At 37.8% G+C, this 25,856-nt stretch overlaps 1 pseudogene; it reads right to left on the bottom strand.

The window, feature by feature from the left end:
• Window positions 1–831: 831 nt before the first annotated feature.
• On the bottom strand, window positions 832–25,616 carry LOC139362243 (uncharacterized; annotated as a pseudogene).
• Between the last annotated feature and the right edge of the window lie 240 nt (window positions 25,617–25,856).

Here is a 25,856-nt window from a genome sequence, read left to right as displayed (position 1 = left end):
AAATGTAGAAACCAGAGAAGCCATCCAGCATAAACGTGTACCCATGTCAAGAAGCACACATTTATCACACGCAACTCTACACATGATTAATATGAGAGCTCTCCTGACTGCCTCCTTCCATTTCCTTATCCCACTATACACCCAGGAAAAGAGAAACTCCTCTTAGGTAACTGAAAAGGGAACATGTGGGATACTTTTTTTTCACACGCATCCATGTGAAGAGACCACCAAACAGGCTTTGTGTGAGCAATAAAGCTTTTTAATCACCTGGGTGCGGGCGGGCTGAGTCTGAAAAGAGAGTCAGCGAAGGGAGATGGGGTGGGGCCGTTTTATAGGATTTGGGTAGGTAAAGGAAAATTACAGTCAAAGGGGGTTGTTATCTGGTAGGCGCGGGGGGGGGGGTCTTCACAGGGCACTCAGTGGGGGAGTTTTTGAGCCAGGATGAGCCAGGAGAAGGAATTTCACAAGGTAATGTCATCAGTCAAAGCAAGGACCAGCCATTTTCACTTCTTTTGTGGTGGAATGTCATCAGCTAAGGCAGGAACAGGCCATTTAAATTTCGTTTCTTTTGTGATTCTTCGGTTACTTCAGGCCGTCTGGATGTATATGTGCAGGTCAGGGGATATGATGGCTTAGCTTGGGCTCAGAGGCCTGACATTCCTGTCTTATATTAATAAGAAAAGTAAAACAAGAAAAGTAAAACAAAATAGTGTTGAAGTGTTGGGGTGGCAAAAATTATTTGGAGGGGTACTATGGAGAGAGAATGGGCGATGTTTCTCAGGGCTGCTTCAAGCGGGATTGGGGCAGTGTGGGAACTTAGAGTGGGAAAGATTAAGCTGAAGGAAGATTTTGTGGTAAGGGGTGATATTGTGAGGTTATTAGAAGAAACATTTGTCATATAGAATTATTGGTGATGGCCTGGATACGGTTTTGTAGGAATTGAAAAACTAAATGGAATAAGAGAAGGAGAAAAACAAGTATAAAAGGACTAAGAATTGGGAGGACCTAGGACATCTAATTAGAGTGCCTACGGAGGTTCAGCATAGCCCTGCCAGCAAAGATTATTTGTTTACTTTAAGAGGGAGTTGAGAGTGGTGGTATGGGATAGCACCAGGAGATATCAACTGTGATGGCTTGGGGAAACAGTGTAAACCAGCAGTGTAAACAAGTACAGGGCATTTATGAATAGTTGAGAACGATGAATAAGAGTATGACTAGACAGAAGATAGCACGGATGACAAGTTTTCTGGGGTGCAGTCCAAGTTGGTCTGGTGTCTGGAATGAGACTGGGGCCTAAGAAAAAGGAGCGTCTATACAGGAGCTTAAATGGGCTGTACCTTGTAGCATTCCGAGGACAGGCCTGAATTCTGAGAAGGCAAGTGGTAAAAGTATTGTCCAGTCCTTTTCAAATTGGTGACTAAGTTTGGTAAGGTGTGTTTTTTAAAAGACCATTAGTTCACTGAATACTAAGAGCCTGAGAAAACTGCTTGGGTGATTTGACTAGTAAAGGCCGGTCCATTATCGGATTGTATAGAGGTGGGAAGCCTAAACCAAGGAATTATGTCTGACAGAAGGGAAGAAATGACCATGGTGGCCTTCTCAGACCCTGTGAGAAAGGCCTCTACCTATCCAGTGCAAGTGTCTACCTAGACCAAGAGGTATTTTAGTTTCTTGACTCGAGGCATGTGAGTAAAGTCAATTTGCCAGTCCTGGGTGGGGGCAAATCCTCTAGCTTGGTGTGTAGGAAAGGGAGGGGGCCAGAACAATCCCTGAAGGGTAGTAGAATAGCAGATGGAACACTGAGAAGTGATTTTCTTGAGGATAGATTTCCACAATGGAAAGGAAATGAGAAGTTCTAAGAGACAGGCTAGTGACTTGTAACCTAGAAGGAACAGGTTATGAAATGATGACAGAATAGAATGGGCCTGTGAGGCTGGAAGGAGATATTTTCCTTGGTCTAAGAACCATTTGCCTTGTGTGGGAAGAGATTGATAGGTGGAAGTTTCAGCAGGGGAGTAGGTGGGATGACCGATGTGAAGGAGAAAAACTGGCTGTGAGGGACAGAAGTTGGAAAGCTAGCTGCTTATCTAGTCACCTTATCAGCATAAGCATTGCCTAGAGCAATGGGATCTGATACCTTTTGATGCCCTTTGCAGTGAATGACTCCAACTTCCTTTGGAAGTAAAGTGGCCTTGAGCAGAGTTTTTATTAAAGAGGCATTAATGACAGAGGACCCTTGCGTAGTGAGGAAACCTCTTTCAGCCCATATAACCTCATGGTGGTTTAGATAATGGAAGGCATATTTAGAGTCAGTATAAATATTGATGTGTAGTCCTTTTGCAAGAGTGAGGGCCTGAGTTAAGGCAACTAGCTTGGCTTGCTGAGAGGTAGGAGAGGGGAGCAGAGTGGTAGCCTCAATGATAGATGTGGAAGATACTATTGCATAGCCTGCCTTTGCTGGTGAGTGGCGATTAGGCCTGGTGGAACTGCCATCAATAAACCAAGTATGATCAGGATGAGGAACAGGGAAGAAGGAAATATGGGGAAATGGGATGAATGTGAATAATGTGGGAGGCCGGATTGAAGTCCAGCCAGGAACAATGGTAATTGTGGGAGACTCAACAAAGAGTGAGTATAACTGAAGGAACCAGGAAGCAGAAAGTATATGCATCACGTGTGAGGAAGAAAATAGATTTTGGAAGTTATGAGAGCTGTAGACAGTGAGTTGAGCATAGTTTGTGATTTTGAGGGCCTCTAAAAGTATTAGGGCGGCAGCAGTCGCTGCACGGACACATGATGGCCAGCCTAAAACAGTAAGGTCAAGTTGTTTGGACAAAAAGGTTACAGGACGTGATCCTGGTCCTTGTGTAAGAATTCCAACTGGACAGCCCAGCACTTCGACTGTGTGTAATGAAAAGGGTTGGGATGAGTCAGGGAGAGCTAGAGTGGTGGCAGTCTCTAAAGTTGTCTTCAAGGAATGGAAAGAGGAGTGGGGAAATAATTTAGGATCTATGGGGTCAGCTAGGTTTCCTTTTGTGAGTTTATATAATGGTTTTTTAGGATGGCAAAACCAGGTATCCAAAGTCGAAAGTATCTAATCATGCCCAGGAAGGAAAGGAGTTGTTGTTTTGTAGAAGGTGTTGGGGTTTGAGAGGTCAGTCAGACAAGATTGGCAGGGATAGCACATGCATTTTTATGAGAAGTATGCTGAGATAGGTAACAGATGAGGAAGAAATTTGGGCTTGACCGAAGTAATGGGGGTTGTCTGTAAAGCTTTGCAGCAGCACAGCCCAGGTAATTTGCTGAACCTGATGGGTGTCAGGGTCAGTCCAAGTGAAAGCGAAGAAAGGCTGGGATGAAGGGTGCAAAGGAATAGTAAAGAAAGAATGTTTGAGATCCAGAACAGAATACTGGGTTGTGGAGGGTGGTATTGAGGATAGGAGAGTATATGGGTTTGGCACCAAGGGGTGGATAGGCAAAACAATTTGGTTGATAAGGCGCAGATCTTGAACTAACCTGTAAGGTCTATCCGATTTTTGGACAGGTAAAATGGGGGAATTGTAAGGAGAGTCTATAGGCTTTAAAAGGTCATGCTGTAACAAGCAAGTGATAACAGGTTTTAATCCTTAGAAAGCATGCTGTGGTATGTGATATTGGTGTTGAGCGGGGTAAGGGTGATTAGGTTTTAATGGGATGGTAAGGGGTGCATCATTTGTCACCAAGGAGGGAGTAGCGGTATCCCATACTTGTGGGTTAAGGTGGGGGAATTTGAGAGGGGGATGCGAAGGAGGCTTTGAACTAGGGAAAAAGGCGGAAATAAGATGTGGCTGCAGTCCAGGAATAGTCAGGGAAGCTGATAATTTGGTTAAAATGTCTCAACATAATCAGGGAACTGGGCAGGTGGGGATAACTAAAAAGGAGTGCATTAAAGAATGTTGTCCAAGTTGGCACCAGAGTTGGGGAGTTTTAAGAGATTTAGAAGCCTGGCTGTCAATATCCACAACAGTTATGGAGGCAAGGGAAACAGGCCTTTGAAAAGAAGGTAATGTGGAGTGAGTAGCCTCCATATTGATTAAGAAGGGGATGGACTTACCCTCCACTGTAAGAGTTACCTAAAGCCTCTGTGATGGTCCAGGAAGGTTCTGAGGTGATTGGGTATCGTCAGTCTTCAGCTGCTAAGCAGAGAAGATCTGGGAAGGAGTCAGAGAGCTTTGGGTTAGAGTTCCAGGGGTTCTGGGAGTTGAACAGTCCGATTTTCTGTGGGGTCCCACACAGATGGGACACGGCTTAGGAGGAATCCTGGGCTGTGGACATTCCTTGGCCCTGTGACCAGATTTCCAGCACTTGTAGCAAGCTCCTGGGGGAGGAGGTTCTGAAGGAACCCCTGGCAGCTGCAGTTCAGGCATTTGGAGTTCTTGTGTGCTGAAGATGTGGCTGGAGTTTCTCTCACAGTGGAGGCAAGGAATTGCAACTCAGAAATATGTTGCTACTTGGCTGCCTCTACTCTATTATTGTACACCTTGAAGGTGAGGTTAATCAAGTCCTGTTTTGGGGTTTGGGGGCCAGAATTTAATTTTTGAAGCTTTATTTAACATTGGGAGCAGATTGGGTAATAAAATAAAATGCATATTGAGAATAAGACGGCCTTCTGACCTTTCAGGGTCTAGGGCTGTAAAGTGTCTCAGGGTTGCTGTTAAACGGGTCATAAACTGGGCTGAGATTTTCATATTTGATGAAAAAGAGCCTAAACGCTAACTGATTTGGGAGAGGTCGAATAAAGAAAAAGGAGCATTAACCTTGATTATGCCTTTAGCTCCAGCCACCTTTTTAAGAGGAAATTGCTGGACAGGTTGCAGAATGAAACTGTAAGTTGGACTGGGTGTGAGGAGGGGAGGTGGTAAAAGGATTATAGGGTGTAGGAGCAGAGGCTGAGGAAGAATTGGGACCTAGCTTGGCCTGGTGAGGAGGGGAGAGGTCAGATGGGTGAGTAGAAAAGGAAGATTAGAAAGACTCAGCGATACTTGGGGTTGGGACTGAGGGGACAGGCGGGAGGGGAAGAAGGAAGATATGGGACGAGTTGCACTGAGAACAGAGACTAGGGAAGGACTGATCTGTAAAAGAATGCCTGGACGTCAAGCACCTCAGACCATTTGCCCATTTTACGATAATAATTATTTAGATCTTGTAGGATGGAAAAATCGAAAGTGCCATTTTCTGGCTATTTAGAACCACTGTCGAGTTTGTATTGGGGTCAAGCGGCATTGTAGAAGAAAATAAGGCATTTAGGTTTTAGGTCAGGTGAGTTGAAGAGGTTTTAAGTTCTTAAGAATGCAGGCTAAGGGAGAAGAAGGAGGAATGGAGGGTGGAAGGGTGCCTATACTGAAAGAGGCAAACCGAGAGAAAGAGAGAGTAGAGACATGGAGAGAAGGGGTTGGGGGGTTCTTGCCCTCCAGAAAAGCCGAGAAGTGGTAGAGATATGGAGAAAAGGGGTCCGGGGGTTCTTGCCCTCCAGAAAAGTGGGAAAGAGGTAGAGACGCGGAAATAAGGGGTTGGCGGTTTCTTGCCCTCCAGAAAAGCGGGAAAGGGGTCGGGATGCAGAGATAAGGGGTTGGGGGGTTCTTGCCCCCCAGAAAAGTGGAGAAGGGGTAGAGACACAGAGAAAAGGGTTGGGGGTTCTTGCCCCCCCTAAAAGCGGTACTTGCCGCTAAGGGTGAAGGACCAAGGCAGGCGTCCCTGTGTGGTCAGACACCTCTGAAATGTGGGTGAATAATCAGGCAGCCATCCCCACGTGTTTAAACACCAAGGGAAGACTGTCTTCCCAAGTCCCTGACCGGCACCGGAGTTTTGGGTTCACCGATAAAACGCCTCTCCTTTGTCTCTGTCAGAAAAGGAAAGGAGCTCAAATTAAGAGAAGGGAGAGACTGAAGTGTGGTGCCAAGACAGAAAGGAGAAAGAGGTTGAGGGATAGTGAGAGAGGTTGGAGAAGAGAGTAAAAAGAGGCCACTTACCGGATTTAAAATTGGTGAGATGTTCCTTGGGCTAGTTGGTCTGAGGACCCGAGGTCGTAGGTGGATCTTTCTCATGGAGTAAAGAGCGGGAGGACAGGGCATTGATCTCCGGAGGGAGATCCCCCGATCCAAGTCATGGCACCAGATTTCACACGCGTCTGTGTGAAAAGACCACCAAACAGGCTTTGTGTGAGCAATAAAGCTTTTTAATCACCTGGGTGCAGGTGAGCTGAGTCCGAGAAGAGAGTCAGTGAAGGGAGATGGCGTGGGCCGTTTTATAGGATTTGGGTAGGTAAAGGAAAATTACAGTCAAAGGGAGTTGTTCTCTGGTGGGCAGGGGTGGGGGTCAACGAAGTGCTCAGTGGGGGAGTTTTTGAGCCAGGATGAGCCTGGAGAAGGAATTTCACAAGGTAATGTCATCACTTAAGGCAAGGACCAGCCATTTTCACTTCTTTTATGGTGGAATGTCATCAGTTAAGGCATGAACAGGCCATTTAAATTTCACTTCTTTTGTGATTCTTCAATTACTTCAGGCCATCTGGATGTATATGTGCAGGTCACAGGGGATATGATGGCTTAGCTTGGGCTCAGAGGCCTGACACTTTTAATTATAAAATAGTTATTAATTATAATAATAATAAAGCCAGAAAAGAGAAAGCCAATGCTGTTAGAATACATTAAGGTTAGGAACTTTCTTCAAGCTATTCTCTATTTAAACAAACAAAATTCTAGATACAGAAGACAGTATAACTTTGTCTTTTCAGATTAATGTTTTAGTTTCAACTAGTTGTTGGAAGACCCTCAAAGAATGTTCCATAAAGACATTTGCAATTTTACTGAGGCATATATTTGAATTAAGATTCCTGTGAGGGTAGCTTGTTGGATCATATTGTTTAGCTGGAGGGTAAGCCTGGCAGACCTTTTTATCATCTGCCTCTGTGTAGCTTTGCTGATTTCTACACATACATATTATCACTCATGAAAATGTAGCAAATATTTATCTTTGTGAGAAATGACCATTAGATGAATATAAAAAATTTAGTATAAGTGGAAATGCAAATATCTTGTGGTGTGAGACCATGCAGAAAAAGAAATAGCTCTGGACTGAAATGTGATTAAGGGCTTATTCAAAGGATCCTATATTCTTAAATTTGAACATAAAATAAGTGCTCATAATCAAATTTATGTTCATAAATTTGAGCGTAAATTTGAGCATTTGGGTTTTGAGATGGGCTTTTCAAGATTAACCCACTGTCAAGATTGACTTTCATTAGCTGATGAAATTTAACTAGATGCATAGAGGTTAACAATGCAAATTTGTAATACTAGAGATCACAGTCTCTGGTATGCTTATCCAATTCCTTTTCATGTTGTTTCTTTTGTGTCACACCTACCTATCTCCTAGGAGTCGACATACTAACAGATTGCTTTTATTTTGAGAGTGGAAGTAGACAATTAATAGAACTTAATGATGCATCAGTGCAATACAGAGCACACATAGGGAAGTTCAGATTTGGCAAGAAGGTTACTTAGGGCTGTTTCTCATAAATATTTTAACTGCAAAGCATGAATATCTCGAAGCATGAATTTCTTCACTGTAATTGTTATTTGAGTGTCTTCATTCCAGATACCTCTTTGTGTGTGTGTGTGTGTGTATGTGCACAAGTATGTGCATATGCTAATAATTTTTTAACGTTTTAATTTAGAGTGGTTATAGGTTTTTAGAAAAGTTGCAAAAGTTGTGTAGAATGTTTCCGTATATCCTACACTCAGTTTTTCCTATTGTTAACAGGTTATATTCAACAACGGTTTTGCTATAAAATCGCACCAACCAATGTTGTTACATTACCACTAATTAAAATCCATTGTTTATTTGCATTTCACTAGTGTTTTCCCTATTTTACTTTTTCTGTTCTGGAATTTCATCCCAGATACAGTATTTCATTTAATTTGGTGTGTCTTTAACCTTTTTAGGTCTTCAAAGTTCCTTAGACTTTCCTTGTTTTTCAGGGCTTTGATAGATTTGAGGAGTATTGATTAGGTGTTTTGTAGAATATTCCTCAAGATGTGTTTGTATCATGTTTGACTCATGTTTAAACTGGTATTATAGGTTTTGAGGAGAAAGACTACACAGTTGAACTGCCATTCTTAACACTTCATATCAAGGATACATGCTATTGGTATGACACGACACATCACTAATCATGTTAACCTTGACCACCTAGCTGGGGTTGTGCCTGCCAAGTTTTTCTGCTCTGTGGTCCCTCTTCCACTTCCATACCATACTCTTTGGAAGCAGTCCTTAAACACAACTCAGAAAGGATGGCAAGTTAAGCTTCACCTCCTTGAGGGGGAATATCTTCATATCTTCATAAATAATTTGGAATATTCCTGTACAAGGGATTTGTCTATTCTACCTCATTTATTAATGCATTCAATTACTTATGTATATTAGTATAAATAAATACTGGATGTTTATTTTATTCTCGCTAATACTACATTGATTACTTAATGAAGTAATAATCAGATTACTTAATCCAATACTATATTTTTTTTCTTCTCAAATTATTCCGGTTTTGGCCATTGGGTGATCTTACAGTTTTGCTTCATGTTCCTTTGCCATAATCATATCCAGATAACTTTTTAAACAAGGTAAGAAAGGTCCTGTTGCTGAGGACTTTGTGAATGCAATTAAAATGACTTCCTGAAAGTGACTAAACTCATACAATTAAACTAATGGAGATCGATGATAAACAAAGTGCTCCTCCATCGTTTTAGATAAATCCACAAAATCTCATTTGGTGATAACTATTATTCTGTTCAGTGATGAAAGAAAGGACCTGGGTAGCCACTCCTATTGTTACACATCTTTTCTTGCTTGAAATGAGCCTCCTGGGTGCCTGTGCCTTTAAATTTATCAGTAATGTTCGATATTACCTAAAATATCTGTTCATGGGAGTGTTATTTGACATTTTGATTCTTCTTCTTGTTAACTTAATGGTTAAAGACTTGCAGTAAGTATTTCTCCATAGGAAACAAATGCTATAGTTTGGCGGATAGTTATCATCCCAGCCACTGTATTATATTTAAACAAGTTATAAAGCATATATAAAATCTGTAATAATCCATACTTTCTCTGGGGGAAAGGTCCTAACTTTTTTTTCCAGAATGATAGTCACATATGAAGACTTAAAACCTTAAATAATCCCATTTGATTTAGTATGAAATATATATTTATATGTCAATAAATAGAGAAAGAAGAATCACCCAAAAAGGATGTGTCTGAGATAAATGTTTTATACTTAAGAAGACATTTAGGCATCTGACAAAAAGTATGAACAAAACATTCCACAATGTAGAAAAACTCTATAAATAATATTTTATAGGTACAAACATGATTTTCTTATATTCTAATTAATCATTAGAAAGTCAGATAGAATATGTTCTAGTATTTGATAGTACAGTAGGGAAATTGTAGTTAATAATGATTTATTGTATATTTCAGACAACTAGAGGAAAAAATTTTTAATATTCCCAACAAAAAGAAAAGATAAATGTTTGAGGTGATAAATATCCCAACTGCTTTTATTTGATCATTATATGTTGTATACATGAATCAAAATATCACATGTATCCCCCAAATATGTACAACAATTCTATATCAGTTAAAAATTAATTAGTTACTTAATTTTTAAAAGGACACTAACCCTTCTGTCACCAAACTTATTCCCAAGAAAACTGTGGAGACTTGTCAGAAGCCCGTCTCCCCAAGCCTACCTTCTTTCTGTTTCATTCAGGTTTGCCATAAGTGTTCTTGTTGCGAACGGGATGAGAATGGATTTGGGTGTATGTGTGGTTGCAGACAGTCTTCAGGCTGTGAACAAAGGTGGAAAGTCACATAGGGAGAAGGGGCGGTGCGGGGGACACTGTTCTGGAAACAGAAGGCAGAGCAAAGACTCCAAAACTCTTCAGGGAATAGGTATTTCAGTGGTGTTGCATGGATGAGAAGCAGGACCACCTTGAGTGACTACTATTTGGATAGCTACAGATTAAATAAAGGCTCAGGTGAGGAAGAAGTGTCATGAGAAGTCTTGGGCAATTGAGGCTTTCTGGGTAGAAGGGGCTGTGGAAGGAAAGGAAAGAAGTGAGTGTTCAGTATCCTTAGGCCAAAGCATCTTGTAGACCTTCCATTGGAGACTGAGGGATAAGAGTAAGGCAGCAGCTGCTAGTAGATACCACCGAATTACCCATCACATTTTCTTATGTAAAGGGCTGCCTCTACTTTCAAATGTGTGGTCTTCCAAACCTCATTTTGTGAAGAAGTTCACTTATTTCAAAATTACAATATTTATTTAAAACATTTGAATAAGGCTGTAGCAAATGGAAAACGCTATTTTATGCTTCACAAAACAAGTTATCAGATAACTTGATAATCACATCTTATTTGTGTATATCTTTTAGAAATATTTCCATAGGAAATTTTAAAGTTAGAAGGTATTTCAGAATTACACTAAAAACTCAGGCTTATGTTCTTGGAGAGTTTAAGTTTTTTACTACTGTTCATAAAAGCGTTTTTTCTTTCACCTAACTCTCCTGCCCTTGGTAATATAACTCTTCAAACTACATGAAATATTTTCAGAAAAGATGCCATACTTCTCGGAGACTTAACTGGTCTTTTGATTGGCCTCGTTTTAGTAACATGCTTTATCCTTTTTGGTCTATTTCATAAAACCTTTATCTTTTTAAATTTATACAAAAGATCATTTATTTGCATCTCACAGGATTTTAAATCCAGGGTTTAAAAATATACTTTTTCTTTTAGAAAATATTTCTGAGCCAAATGCAAATTTAGGTACCATTAATAAAATAAATTACAAAATGATTTTTGAAATCTGAATTTTTTCTTTGCTGCCATCTTGGATTTTTTTTTTTTTTTTTTTACATTAATAGCTGTTTTTCCTGTCACTTTGATCAGCTATAGTGTGAGTCCATGATTAGCCAGACATTGCATTAGGGCTTCATAAATCCAGACATCAAAACCTAGACATCAAAAGGGCGGCCACAAATTACAATTTTTAATCTTCTTCACATCTCTGATGAAGATTAGTTCTTTCCAGCTATAATGAGATCAAGAATACGAGAAGAAGATGCTGAAAAGGTGAACGTAGCATAATTTGAAGAAACTTTCTTCTAAAGTCAGTGGAATTTTAAGGGAGCAAGTTACTTGACTCTCTCTAGATTAAAGAACCTTCAGTCAGCAGTGAAAAGTATGGCTCTGACGTGAGTAATTTATAAGCAGGGAAGTCAGGTAGAGACATTTTATCCTAGGTTACTAAATAATGACAAATACCTGAATTAGAAAAGTTGTGCTAAAAATCAACAAGAGGTAATACTTTTAAAACAATACATTCTTAAGAATTTATTAAGAAATAAAACTGAATAGGCTTTAGATAGTGGTGTGAGAGAAAGGGAGATTGCAAAGATTATTCTGGGAGTTTTAGACCTTGTGTGGTTATTTTCAATATGACTTTTACAGTTGTCTTTAAGACTGACCTTAAAAACAACATCCTCCTTTGCTGCTTAATGAGTATAAAGTTTCAATTATGCAAAATAAATAAGATCTAGAGAACTGTTGTACAATATTGTGCCTGTAGTTAGCAATATCGTATGTATGATACACTTAAAAACTTAAGACAATAGATCTCATGTTAAGTGTTCTTACTACAATTACAAGAAAAATCCAAATGTGTCTTCTCTTTCAACGTCATCACTCTGGGAGGCTAGGGTTATAATACTACTATTGAGAATCCCTCTTTGCACATTGCCATTGATGTCAGTTTGCTGGCCTTGTTATCACAGTCAGCAAATGCCTTACCCAAAACAGGCAATCAAATTATTGAATTGCTGATTTGTCAATTTATTGATTGTTTCATTGAAGATTTGTCAATAGGTTGATTAGTTTGCATGGAATTAATACAAGACTCTAATTTCTCATAACATCCGTTATCTTAGTAAAAATTGCATATGATAAGCAGTGGGAAGGGAAGCCAGAAAGGAGCTGGTAATTGCATTAATGTAACAAACCATAATGTACATACTCTACTTTTCATGGATTCATTTTTTATCTTTCCTGCCTTTCTCCATCCCAGTCTGAGTTCCTACTCTGCCATGACATTCTTGTGCCTTTGATAATAGTAAAACCCTTGTTCTTACCCTGTCTCTTACAGAGAAGCACATTCTTTTTGCTTTTAAATGATGTAGGAGCTCTTTGTTTCACTATCAACTCATTGTAGCTTATTATGAAAGGCTATATTACATGACAGTTCTGAAAAATAAAACTTGTTAGCTCTAACAATACGATCCTTTCAATTCAGGTATTTCATTCTTTCAATAATAATAGAATGGTTTATTTTTATAATGAAGAGTACATATTTAAAGTGTAATATGTTAATGATTCTAATGGAAATTACCATGTAAATAAATGCCATGACCTTGAAGCTTTTTCCTGAAATAGACCTTTTAGTGATTTCTGTTTTAGTTATATTTCAACTTTGAGCCATCCATCGAGTCTGTGATAAAACACATTAAAATCACATATGTTAGATTACATGTATTATATATTCACTTTTAAACTGGCAAATGATGATTTAAACAGTACAGAAGGGATTTAAGTTTAATAAAAATAAAGCTCAAATGCAAGCATAGATAGTCAATAATAAGCAAGCCAGAAATTCCATTTACAAATGCCTGGACTCCTACTAGGCATTTCCTGCACATTCAGAGCTCATCACAAAAATCTTCAATTAGCACCAGAGGACATTGAAAAAGGAAAAAAGAGTGTTAGTGTGCACTTGGATGCAGATGCTGCTACCAAAGAAAGGCGCAATTGCATGCCAGCCTACACAGACAGCAACCTTGTTTTATGTGAGAAATTTACATATTAAGAAAGGACTTAGGGTATTCGCAACACACTTTTCAGTATTCATTAAAAGGAAAAAAAAATCACTTATTTTTATCCGTAATAATTTTTTGTAACTCTTACATTTTTACATGATTGTATCATATCAAGTTCTAAATGTCAGGAAGTCACTTATTTCATTTAGATCTAGTAAAATATTGAAATGTAATAACTGAATAATGCCAAAAATAAGTCATGAAAGAATTTTGAGTTTATGTTGATGAGAGTGAATTATTTCACTGAATACACAAATGAGACATTCATTATTTTATAAGGCCATTTACTGTCATCTGGAATAACTTCCTCTTAATTCTATTTATAGAGGTTGTTAACTTTAATTAATGCCAAAAAGAAAGGTAAAATTACAATGTTTATATATATATATAGTGTTGACTACTACTATTATATTATTTAATGTATGTTTTGTTTGAAATATATTTTGATGTTTTCCACTTGAATTTGTAGCTATTTAAACTTTAATAAAATTAATATATCTTTTTACAGATCAACATCTAAGCCACTCAATTCAATTATTCAAGAAAATAATTCATGACATATATAGGCTTGTCATAATATTTTGTTTATTAGTGTTCTTATGCAAATAAGATATTGCTATTGACAAACTAAATCTAAATTAATTAAATAATAAGGTAATAAATTTCTATACTGTCACTTTTTTATTGTTTTTATAGAGACATTTTTAACTTAAAATCTCTGAAAACATGTGTTTTCAGCGTGGTACTCCAATTCTCATGAACTAATTGTTACAATAATAAGTCCGGCTACTTCAGACATAGCTTCAATATACATGCTGAAACTTATTCAAAATATTGTGCTGTAGAATCTGATCTGCTCAAATTTTTAAAAATGTTTTTTTATTTGCCTGACATATTAGGTTTGTAAAATTAATTCATGTTTTTCCAGCTTATATGAGATCATTGGCTCAACAGGAAATTTTAATTCCTGAGTGTTTTATTTCCTTGTGAGGAATATGCAGCAAAGGTCTTGAAGTATTCCAGAATGCTCCAGTCACTCAAAGGAACTGCAAAGGAACCTACAAAAGGTAACTCATCATAAGAAGGTTGGTTGATTTAGATTAGAGTCGAGAGAGTTTATTACTTTGTAGGAAGAACGAGTGGAAGTAGCATTAGGTAACTCTTTTCTATTGGAAGAACACTGTTTCATTAGAGTTGGTAGCTAACTATGGTGGTGCACCACAGCATTGCCACGTGTTCCTTGATTCACATCTAAAGTTGCTTCAGAACTTCACAGTGACCAGTAGTCCAGGGCAGGAGTCACTTTTAGGTCACACCTCCTAGAATTGGACAAAGCAACATTGCCATTTCACTCAAGGAGTATGTATTAAATACAGTCAGGGATGTAATTTCTCCCAGTGGGTAGAAATTTGTTTTGTATATGATGGTGTCCACTTTTCCTGTGAGAATAAATAAGCAGAGGTATGGTACACATTCATTCCTGTGAAGTGTCTATTGAGTCGACTGATTGTCAGGAACTTGTAAAGAACCTAACAGTCATCACAGAAATGAAGTTTGGGGTCAATTCAAGTGCTTGAGTGAAATGGAACATAGAATGGAGAAAGCAATATATTAAATAAATATAGTTATGGTTTCATCAACAATTATAGAAGTGACATTGGAATAGTAACATATCTCTTCTTTATTGTTCTTCTATCATCTATCTATCATTATCTATCTATCTATCTATCTATCTATCTATCTATCTATCTATCTATCTTCTATCTCTTGATTGATCTGTTCAGCTCTCGCTAACTCACTATTTAATCTATCATATCCAGTATCTTCTTCTCAGATGCCTTTCTCCTAATATTTTGTATAAGGTATATTTTTAAACTGTATGTATAATTGTTTTCATTGATTCAGAAAAGTGTAAATAGGCTTGATCTAGTAAAGAAATAATTACCTCCCCGACATGAATGCAGTGACCACTGGGACTTTGGGGTTCCCATTTTTGGAAGCGGATAAATACGTTTTCCATGATATTAGAGTAACAGAGTAGTTGCATTATGTTGGATAAGAGCATGCTACTTTTATTGATTAGAACTTTCATAATGCCTAAAAGTGGTTCCGACAGACAAAATGAATTGGTACAGAACATTATTTTCACCTTTCTTCAAGTGGCCCTACATGTACTGCAGAAAATCACAAGCTAAAACTATAGTTTTTAAGCCCCCCTGCATATAGGTCCTAGATAGGGTATAGGATTAAGCTATCAGACATACTTGGGTGACATCTGGAAGGCAGAAATAAGATGAGCAACCATGTATTAGTTTTTCCTACCTTTTGTCCAAGAAGTCTCTGGTTTTTCTGAAACAAGTTTGTAATCTGCTTCGTATCTTGTTTATGGCAGTTTTCATTATTTCAATGTCCCCACCCTGGATATGATAGTTTTATATTGTGAGCATTTAAAAAATTGTTGCTGCCTTCCTATCAATGTAGAAAGGTGAGAATTTGAAGGGAACAACAGTGGAAACAACTTTCAGGCTAGGAAATGTTAAGCTGAGAAAAGATGAATAAGTACAAGAAAGTCCCCCCAAAATCATAATTCATAATTTGGAATTAATTGCAGTATTATGCCTTCCTTCCCAGCACTCCTGTAACACTGACAAAATAAAATTGTACATATACTAACATATAGACATTATGAAATGTAGAAGCAGTTCATATAACATCCTCCAATCACAATTTAATACAATTTTACTAACAATATGAGAAAATAAACGGTTTGGGCTGATATAACAGAAACACCATAGACTGGGTGGCTTAACCAATAGAAATTTATTTCTCAAAGTTCTTGAGGCTGGGAAGTCCAAGATCAAAATGCCAGCATATCCAATGTCTAGTGAGGGCCCAAATTCTTGGTTTGCAGATGGCCTTTTCATTGTTTCCTCACATGGGTGAAGAGCAGAGAGAGTGAGGGCAAGTTCTCATGCCCCTTCTTGTAAGAGCACTAATTCCCATTCACGAGGACTCACCTTTACGACCTTGCTATTTTACAAAGTCCCTACCTCCTCATACCACCACATTGGGGGTTAGGATTTTAACAAGTGAATTTGGAGGGAGAAAAATATTCACTTCATATAATACCCTTATGCCTGAAAAAAACCCTAAAAATTATATTAAGCAAAAATCAAATTACCTTTAGAATATGGCACATTCTAAGTATAAAATATTGATTGTAGTATATATGATAATAAAATCTCCAGGATAAAAATAAAACATTACTCAAAGAAATGCTCATAGTCTTAATAGTTTTAAGAAAAAAAGGATAATAAGCAAACTCTACATTCTATTCACAAAGTTAAAAAATATACTCAAAATACCCATAAAAAAATGAGGATTTTAGGTAGAATGTGCACAAGAGATATTTGCACAAAATGAGAAAAGATAATAGATGGAACATTATCTAAATAATTAAAGAAAAAGAATATCAATACACAAAAAAAGATAATAATTCTAAAATTGAAATAATTACAGACATAGAGGTCATACGACTATTCAACTCTCTCCCTCTTTCTTTCTCTCTTATTTTTTAACTAAGTCTATTTCATTTGCTTTTACTGAATTACAAGTGTTATGGTTTTAGTCCTGAATAAACAAATTTTAATTTATATCTTCTGTTCTTTATGGTTATTTGGCTTATATCTAGCATATTACAGTCTGATTTTATCTGATTTTACTTTCCTTGTGTGTGTGCTATGAGGTTGTGGGTGTCATGCAATGAAAGAAAATACATAATTATAATAAATTCAGTTGTAATAGTTATAACGTTATTTACACTGTATTATTTAGCCTACCTATTGGATTCTCACTAAGCACAAGGGCAAATTTAATATCTTTCTGATTGCTTTAACTTTATTTCCCACTCTATCCTCTATCGCATAGTTTAAATGCAATTGTTATTATTTGTTAGTAGTTTTTCTAGTGTTAATTCAGATATTTTGAGAAGCAACTGCTTAAATGGGATAAATGTATGAAATTTAGAGGTGAAACACTTTGAAGAATAGAGAGGAGACAGCAAGAGAAAAGTAGGGGTGAACAGAGCCGTTAGATCACAAGGCATGTCTGACTCCTGTGAAGGAGAGAAGGAAGATGTGACAAGAAATGTCTTAGAATGCAGAGGAGTTCTAACGAAGTTTTAGTCAGAGCAAGGGGAAATTTTGGGACAGTCCCTCCTTAAGGGACTCCCACATTTTGCAGGAAAAGGAACTTCATTTTTACCCTACAGTGTTCAGGTATTTGCTGGAACATCCTGCAGGAAGCATGAACTTAGAGTGGATGCAGGATACAGAGCAACCACAGCTAAGGCCATCAGCTGCTTCCCATAGCAGGAGACCTGAGTGGCATCTTTTCTAGGCCACTACATGCTCAAATAAATACACTTAGACTTTTATCTCAGTAATATCTTAACTTTAAATTATACTTGTTGACTGATAATGTGATTATAAAAGATATGCTACCTTTTACTTCTTGTTAAAATTTAGTTATTTTATGTTGTGATTTTTGTTTTTATTTTTAATTCAATCTTGAGATCTCTCTAGAAATGTGACCATAAGCCAGGATAGCCACTCTCTAGAAGAGCTCCGACCAGAGGAAAATGAGGTTCAGGTGCAGGTGTCAGATGAGACACAATGAGGTGGTGAAAGAAAAAGACATGAAACAAGAAGTGTATTACTCACAGGTCCAGAGAGATTATGGGAAGTCCAGAAGTGACAGGGAGCTCAACCAGTGGGTGGAGAGTGAGGAAAAGAGAGGGCCTGTGGGACGATGCCTTTATCAAGGTTTGTGGGTATTACCTTTAGGCTTTGTATCTGAGGCTGTGGATTGGCTAGCTTAAAGAAAACCACATGAAGAGGGGACTCATTTAAATGACTCTGATGTGGACTATTAGGTTTCATTGTAGTCAGCAGCTGAAAGGTGGGTTGGGTTTGGGGGTCAGCAGAGTGAAAAATAGAGGTAGGCTGTGTCATAAACAATCATGTAGGAAGTTTCAATGAGGCCAAAGGTGATGGGATATAAATGGGTTTGAAACAACTTATGTAACGCCTAAAAATAGATACTAAGGCAACAAGCACGTTAAACAAATGTATGACATAGTGCTGCCAAGTTTTCATTTTTTCATTGTACTTTTACAAATTTTAACCACTTGGTCCTATGGTTAAATAAATTGAATGCTCATGCTCATATATGTGTCATAGTCGTAGTGTCATGTTTCATGGCTTGTTGCCTGCAGTTCATGCTCTCTCTTCCAAAAAGACTTATGAGATTCCACCTTACTGTGAAGACAAATGCCATTTTTATATATAATAAAATTAAAATTTAGCTGCATCTAAAATTGTTTTGTCAGAAATTATTTCCCAGGCTAATCTGTAGCCAGTCATTTGCTGTCTTTTAGAATAGAGGTCTACAGAGGTCAATCTTGAGGTCAAGCTATTTTTGTTCTTTTTATTAACAAGTGACTGGTCAGTATTTCTAAAAGTTTCTGTATCCTCAAAATCTAGGAACTTTGTTAGGATTTATGTTAGTTTAGCCATCTAAATCTAATTTTTACTAGGAAATAATCTGCCCTTTATAGTTTTGGTTTCAAAGCTAATAATATTTGTGAAAATATGTTCTTTACGTATTTGAACCCTTCTATCTCAGTTATTTAGATCTCTTATTCAGGGATGCTGACTTTCCGTAATTTGATTCCTTTTTGTGTCTCTTCCATATATGTAATCTTCCAAAGCATTTTATTTTTGTTTATCTATATTTTTAGATATTTTTATTTTTCTCATATTTGTGCCTTTTGTTTATTCCTGTGTTTTCAGTAGCATATTCTCCTTTGCATAGTTTTCAGTGTGGCTTTAATTTCTGTGATGATTTTGTTTTTCTTCATTTTCCTGAGCTATGCCAGCTTGTTTCAACCCATCTGTTGTTTCACTGATGCTTCCTGATTACTAATTTAAGCTTTTCTTTAAAAAATTAGCAAATGAATCACTAGATTTTTGTTTTAACTTAGAAATACATTTGTTCATATTTTTCATCTGCTTCACGACAGTATTATCCTACTCAATAGTTTTTGTTTGCCATTTGTGTTTTATTCTTTTACTTTTCTGTTCTCCATTTAATAAAAAAGCATAGATCGTATGCTGGCTTCTTTTAAAAAATACACTCATTTTTGAAAGAGGTAACTTCTTTTGGAGACCATCGTTTATAAGAGGTTTGTGTGATAGAAGCACAATAGTAGTGCTGAGTGCTCCCCGGAATCCTTGAGAGTTCCCAGGGAATTGCAGAGAAAACCATTGTGTATGGATGTGTCCTTCAGACTGTTTCTTCCCAGAAAACAGAAGTCACCTCTGCAGTGCTGCCTTCAGTTCATCTGTTCTCCACACTACTTTTCTAATAGTAGACATTCTAAAATGATGACGTGTCTGTTTCCCCATGTAACTCTGCCTCCTTTCCTTTTTCTGTTACCCGAAACACCCCAGGGTAATGCCTACCAGCAGTATATTTGGACGCTTCTATTTCTGATTAGGAGTTCGCATCTGCCGAGCTGCACACTGCTGCTTTGTCTAAACACAGCACCAATGGTGTCCTCTCCTGGTATCTTGCCACACTCTTGTCACATTTTCACACACTTGGCAGCTTTTCCTTATATATGCTGTTTTGTGGTTGCAGATATCTCCTACATTGTTGTGTTCTATTTATTGTTTTACTTATTAAGTTTGGATGAGTTCTGAGTGGAGAAGAGGACAGAAACATAGGTAGTTTACTACCTTACCACCACCATCTCACTGATGACAGTCTTTTCTCTTGATGATCGAAATTAGAACTTCTCAGACTAGTCTACAATATGACATTTGAGATTGCACAACTGCAAATAAAAGTCATTTTTCTTGTATTTTATGATGACATTCAGACACATTTTTGTCCAATTCCAAAATATATGCTGTGTTCATATATACTCTATCAAATTACTTCTTATAAATTGTTATTTCAAAGCAAAAATTGTTTCACCTGTGACATTACTCTTCCTTCTCAAAATTGTCACCTATCCCAAAATAACGTAGTTTGAAGAAACTGAAACTGCATGGCAACATTCTTATCTCATATATTAGTGTATTTCTCCAGCAAAACAGTTAATACTGTGTTGCTTCTGAGAAATTTACTGTAAACAGCTAATCTTGTATGAGGACATCAAGAGTGGAAGAGCTGAAGGATTAGTATTGCCACCATGGCCATGAGGATAGTTTCAGCAAAGTACTCAGGAATCATACCTCTTTAGTATAGATAGAAATTATTATGGAACTATAGAGAAGACACACACACACACACACACACACACACACACACGTACATAGTGCCACAGCTAGAAAATCCTAGAGCAAAATTTATATGTTTTATCTTTCTATGTCCTTTTAGTAAGCCGAATTTCCTTCAACCTTTACTCCAGGAGATTTTCTGTTTGCCACATCACTGTTAACCCATGTAAAGGTTATCTGCAACCATTACATTTCTTAAGATTACATCCAGGTAATTTACGGGTAACTTTGATAGGTTCGTTTTGGGAGTTTATAAGTTTTTCCAATGCTTTTTACCTGTTTCAACCAGTAAAAAGAAAACTTCAATTTTTTTTTTCTAAATTGAGAATATTCTTATTAGAATTACTTAGGTATTGCCATTTTTTATTTGTAGAATATAACTTGATATCTTTTTTCCACTTTTCCCTTTCTGCATTTTATTTTTAAGGGTACTTTTTAAACTCCTTGAATCAATCGTATTTTCCTATATTTGTCTGATTTTCAATTTCGTGTTTATTAAAACAACATAATATTCTTGTATACTTCTTAATCTCAGTGGAAGTCAGCTCTTGGCAACATCTCTTAGCAATATAAAAATAAATGACAGAAGAAGGAAGACAGGAGACAGGTATGTGGATGACATATTTTAACACAGCTTCTCTAACTAAACAAAAGTGTATATATTTCTCAGCAAATACATGTTAATATTCATTTTTAAGACACCAGTCTAGGGGACTGCAATGGACAAATATATATGATATGTCTCTATCATCAAGATGTAATTGAAAAGTTGACATAATATGAATACTATCCAGGCTAATTAGCAACATTATATAGACTTTGATGTAGTTCAAATTTATTCCATGACAGTAACCAGAGTGTGTGACCAAGTGTATTAAAAATGCTTTAGAATTGTTCACAGTATATTACTGTATATAATAACAATGCCTCTTTTTCCACTTTAAGAATCTTTACCTTTCTCAGAACCCAAGATATAGTATCGTAATAGTCCCAGATTATTTTTGACACCATCTCTACCCATCTAAGGTCTTCCTTCTATTACAAAGCCATGCTCAAGAGTGCCAGACTAGATTCTACCAAGTAGAAGCTCTTACCTGAGATCTGGAAGAAAGAATGAAAACATTACCCATTCTTTTATCAGAACTGAACAAATTACATGTTCCTAGGCAAACATAGTACTTCACAAAGATCTTTCAGCCTTTTTCTAGAAATCACTTACCTCAGTATAGAAGGCAGGAGGGATTGTTGCCAGCAGTTTCCCAAATTGCTAGTGGTTTCTATAAGTTTCTGATTTTCTAAAAGTTAGCAGCAGATCTGAGAGCTAGAAGCAGCTCTCACAGACCTTCAGGCTTAAGTATGTCCCACGGTTTTGTAGCTATTTAATAATAATAAATGTTTTACTTACTGAAATATTTTTGTAACTCCTCTTTTATTAACTGAACTCTGACTGATAGACTAACTAGAGTTCCATTATAACTATCTATTTATTTGCTCCCCAATGGAAAATTTGTATTAAGTATTTCTGATGCAGTATCTTGACATAATGACATGATAATTGATTGCTCCACCTGTTTAAATTAAGAATTTCCAATAGCTTATATGATTCTGAGATGAGTTTTTAAAATCCCTCATTTTTTATAGATTTTGTATGAATTAGAGGAAAGTTTTATTTAAAAGCACATGCAGACAGTAAACTAGTGGTAATATGCAGAACAGTATAATATTAAATGACCTGAGTCAGACAAAGTCAATTGCTTGTGTGTGTGTGCGTGCATGCATGCACAAATTATGAGTAATTGCTCACCAAGCCCCTCTATATCCAATGTCTCTTACACCCACTTCTGTGAGGAACAGGAGGGTAAGCCAGCATGATACACCTCAAAGTACTTTATTTTCCTAGCTGAGTTAGAAACAAGTATATTTCTCTGGCTATGTTAGTTTTTCACTATAAAAATTATTAACCACTTCAAAACTATCCATTTTATAGTCTTAAATTCTCCCGCATCCTTTCTTGGATCTTGCATAAAGTTATGACCCTAAGTAGGAGCTAGATCTCTCCACAATCCCATTTCCACCTACACAATTCATGTCCTCCCTGAACAAAACAGACTTTTGTGTTACAAACCTCCCATTTCTGTGAACTCTGCTAGTACTTGTAATCATTAACATTGATCCTTTATTTAACAGCCAATGTTGAACAATATATAAATTATAGTTTTGAATAAGTGCACTTAATGTTATCTACGACACCTGTTAGAAAATATTTTTCATCTGAGCATATTTGGTTTTTGTTCCATGTGACAAATGAAATAATCTTTATTTTGGAATTTTCTTATTTTATTTTTTTCTCATTTAAGTCTGTATACTAGAGATTTTTGGAGCAATAACAGTGAAGACTCTCTTTGACCCAGCATTTGTGAGGCCACTCTGCACTTTCTCTCTACTGGGACTTGACCTTGACTCCTAGCCTTGCTAGGCCTGTATAGCTCCATTTAAGAAAGATTCCTATTTTAGTCAATTTAGAGAAAATCTACCACTCTTGATATGTGATTATTCTCAATATTTGGTCAAATTCCTCATTCTGCACACTGGATATCTGATCATCCTGCCTTGTCTTTAACAAGGATCCCCCTACCCTTGATGTCTTTTCTTAATAATTTTCCATCCACTGACCCCTTCACTCTTCTCATTGGCTATGAATCTCCACCTGTTTTTACGGTATTCAGAATTGAGCCCATCTCTTTCACCTGTTGTGTTAGTCTTGACACCCAGCAGAATAATCCTGAATAAAGCCTTCCTTCCTATTTTAACAAGTGTCAGAATCATTTTTTCTTTAGCAATAGCTTTGTTGTAAAAGCATTAAGTAATATGTCAATTAGCATATATACTATGTATGCTTTTTCCTGTCATCAGAAAATATGATACGCAGTCCATCAATGCCCTTTTTCAAGATATCAGTAACAACATATGGTGAAATATACTATTAATATACGATAAAATACACTATTATGAACAGAACTCAACTTATGTCTTTCTTACTGAAATAGATCTATTTTTAGTACTTATTAAGTACAGTTAATCACTAGTTAGTTAAACTAATCCTATAGCCTCTCCTCTTTCCTTACTTGTAACTCCTTTCTCTGGCAGTGAGAAATGTGCCCACATCATGCACAATATTGGTGTAATGTAGTTTGAGATTTGCTTGCTCATATTCCCGTAAAAAATGCTAACTAGGTTATAAAACTTGTGTACAGGTTTGTTTTTCTTTTTGTCTTTAGCCTTACAATATGAAAATCTAGATACTGTTTACCAAAGTCATTAAAGTTAGTCCTTTTGTTCTCCATTTCTCTCAGAATTCTTATGTAATTTGTTTGTGATACAGTTAGTCTTAATTTTACTGTTTGCATTCTACATTCATTTCTCTCCACATCTCAATTTATGTGACAATTTAGGGGGAGGTGTGAGAGGGTATGTGAAAAATTACCATAGTTCTAAGAGTCAAAACCATATCAATAAAAAGTTAAACCAGAAGAAGTTTTACTCACACTTATCCCTACTACCCCGATCACATTTCCTTTTTTTTATTTTTACTTATTTTATTTATTTATTTATTTATTTATTTATTTATTTATATATTTTGACAAGGTCTCTCTCTGTCACCCAGATGGCATGCAATGGTGCCATCATAGCTAACTGCAGCCTTGAAATCCTGGGCTCAAGGGATCCTCCCTCCTCAGCCTTTTGAGTAGCTGGGATTTCAGGTGTGCACCATCACACCCAGCTAATTATTTTATTTGTTGTAGAGATGGAGCCTCTTCATGTTATCTACTCTGGTCTCAAACTCCTGGCCTCAAGCAATCCTTCCACTTCATCCTCCCAAAGTGCTGGGATTGCAGATATGAGCCACTACCCTTGGCCTCACATTTCCTGATTCTTTCAACCCACCTCCCACCCATAAATGTAAATGAAAGTCATTGCCATTATCTTATGACCTATTATTTTCGGAACTTTTTTTCTTTGAGATAGAATCCTGCTCTGTCACCCAGGCTGGAGTGCAATGGTGTGATCTCAGCTCACTGCAAACTCCACCTCCCAGATTCAAGTGATTCTCCTGTCTCAACCTCCTGAGTAGCTGGGATTACAAGTGCTCACCAACACGCCCAGTTAATTTTTGTATTTGTAGTAGAGACGGGGTTTCGCCATGTTGATCAGGTTCGTCTTGAACTCCTGACCTTGCGATCTGCCCACCTCAGCTTCCCAAAGTGCTGGGATTACAGACATGAGCCACCACACCTGGCCTATTTTTGGAACAATTTTAAAAATATATATGTTTATAATTCACATGGTAAAGATAAATGAAGTGAAATGAAAGGAGAATTAAAAGCTTTCATATATTTTTAAGGGCATATACAAATGTGTAAAAATATGTCAAAGCAAATCCGTCAATATATATATCAAAAGTCGTAACAGACAGCCCCCTCTTCTGGCCTTTATCGGTGCTCAGCAGGGATAGGCCTTCTCCAGTTAGTATAGCCTTGGATTTTAGAACGGCTGCCTGATGATGACCCAGGGCAAGCAGAGCTTGTTGTGGATTTTTCTGGTTGCCTTTGTTCTAATGTTGGGTGGGCTTGCTCTCTGGGCCCCGCTTTCTGCTGAGGCCTCTGGCTGGGCTCTGTCACCAGGTGGAGCTCCTGGCTGGGTACTGTGATGGTTTCTGGTCAGGTGGGTCACTAGATGTGTTTTCCTGCTAAGCAGTTCTGCGATTTGAGATCTACAGTTAGGTGGACTGCAGGCGGGACCCCGAAGTTAGGCAGAGTCACCGCTCAGGACGGAGGGACCAGATGCTATGCTGTTTAGAAATGCACGATTGAGCATTGCCTCCCTGTCAGGGGAGAGTTGTGGGGTGGGTTTTTGGCTGAGTTGATAGGCTGTTTAACCTCCCCGGGGAAGCAGGTCTAGCCTCAAAGTCTCTCTGAATGCCTTGGCAAGTGGATTTTTGGCTGAGTGGAGCTGCTGCTTGAATTGCCCAGTCAGGCAGGTCTAGCCGCTGTGCTTCACAGAAATGGGTAGAGGCGGACATCACCCTCCCTGAGCGGAGTTGGTGGGGTGGACTCCGAGGTTGGGCATGGAGACTAGTCGTCTAGGGACTCAAGTAGGTTGAACTTCCCACCGTGCTACTGAAAGCGACCTGTTCAACTTTGGGGACGGGCTGGGAAGTTGGCTGGTCGGCGACACAGCAGGCAGGAGTTATGGAGGTGCCACCAAGTTCCACGGGCTGGTGAATATGACTTCTGCCTCCCTTCTTCATTTTTTCCTGACCCCAGGCGATGGAGCAGTGCGCTTATCCGCAGTGTTTCTCTGATTTGAGACTGGAGGGGACTTCCTGGGAAGTGTTTCAAAATGCTAGGGAAGCCGAGTGACTGCTTCCACTTCTCTCTTCCACTGTGGAAACCGTAGGTCCAGGGAAATCCTCTCGTGGGATGGTGCCAATTTGGGGAGTGGCAGGGGCAGCATGGTCAGTGTGATACCGTTCTTACTCTTACTCTTC

Source organism: Macaca nemestrina, chromosome 3, assembly GCF_043159975.1.
Source record: "Macaca nemestrina isolate mMacNem1 chromosome 3, mMacNem.hap1, whole genome shotgun sequence".
NCBI classification, from domain to species: Eukaryota; Metazoa; Chordata; class Mammalia; order Primates; family Cercopithecidae; genus Macaca; species Macaca nemestrina.
Note: the sequence above shows the minus strand (reverse complement) of the source record. Positions and strands in the feature narration are given on the sequence as shown.